Source organism: Octopus bimaculoides, chromosome 18, assembly GCF_001194135.2.
Source record: "Octopus bimaculoides isolate UCB-OBI-ISO-001 chromosome 18, ASM119413v2, whole genome shotgun sequence".
In the NCBI taxonomy this organism is placed as follows: Eukaryota; Metazoa; Mollusca; class Cephalopoda; order Octopoda; family Octopodidae; genus Octopus; species Octopus bimaculoides.
This window is the reverse complement of record NC_068998.1, coordinates 15996601-15997870: the sequence shown is the minus strand read 5'-3', so window position 1 is coordinate 15997870 and position 1270 is coordinate 15996601. Positions and strand designations below refer to the sequence as shown.

Genomic DNA, 1270 nt, shown 5'->3' with positions numbered 1-1270 from the left:
ATGTATGTATATACATATATATATACACACATATATATATATATATATATATATGTATGTATATACATATATATATACACACATATATATATATATACATATATATATACACACATACACACATATATATATATATATATATAATATTGTATATTATATATTGCAATAATATACATTTGATATTACATGTGTGTGTGTGTGTGCGCGTGTGTGCATGTGTGCGTTATATATATATAAATGCATATGTGTATATGCGTGCGCACGCACGCACGCACACACACACACACACACACACACACACACAACAAACAGAACCAGCAGCACATCACCCCTTAGACCAAAGTAGCAGGGAGTGATGACAGAAGGATATTGATAGCCAACAGCATTGCTATCAGAGCAAGACAAATTTCTTCTTCAGCTGGTAGCAGCTGATATTTAAAAAAAAAATAAAAACATATAAAAAAAAATAGAAATAACAAATAAAAAGTGAAAGCAAAACAATAAAATAAAAAACAACAACAAAAAAATACTAACTGCACTAGTTTGATACTGCCACTGCATCTAGCTGCTGCACATTTGAAGTGCTACGAAACAATGCTTCTTATCTTTGGGCAGCACTGTGTTTAAAATACTTCAGTATTTCAAACACTGAGTGGAATTGAAATCAATGTAGTGAAGGCAATTGGTTCCACATAGAGTGTCATGTGAATATATATATATATGTACAAACAATTGCTTACAAGACAACATGTAGCCTACAACTTGTAAGGCATAGCTACAACTGCTGGTGTTTGTTGATGGTGTTTAGCCCCAGGCAAGTACTCATTTAGGAGACTTTTACAATCAGAAGCATTCTGCCAATGACCATCCTCTAACTTCGTTAGGTGCAGGCAAGTCTATGTCGTTAAGAAGCTCACTTTGCAAACTACAGCGGTTTCAGGTTCAGTGCCATTGCATGGCACCTTGAACGAGTGTTTTCTACTCTAGCTCCAAGGGATGACCAATACTCTATGAGTGAAATTGGTAAGCGGAAACTGTATGGAAACCTCTTTTATGACACGTAAAAAGCACCCACTACACTCTTGGAGTGGTTGGCATTAGGAAGGGCATCCAGCTGTAGAAACTCTGCCAAATCAGATTAGAGTCTGGTGTAGCCATCTGGCTCACCAGTCCCCAGTCAAATCGTCCAACCCATGCTAGCATGGAAAGCGGACGTTAAACGATGATGATGATGATGATGATGATATATATATATATATATATATATATA

At 35.7% G+C, this 1270-nt stretch overlaps 1 protein-coding gene across 5 annotated transcripts in view; it reads right to left on the bottom strand.

The window, feature by feature from the left end:
- Positions 1–1270, bottom strand: part of LOC106871185 (leucine-rich repeat-containing protein 63) — a 90622-nt gene that overhangs the window by 76431 nt on the left and 12921 nt on the right. The gene's annotated exons all lie outside the window — the stretch shown is intronic.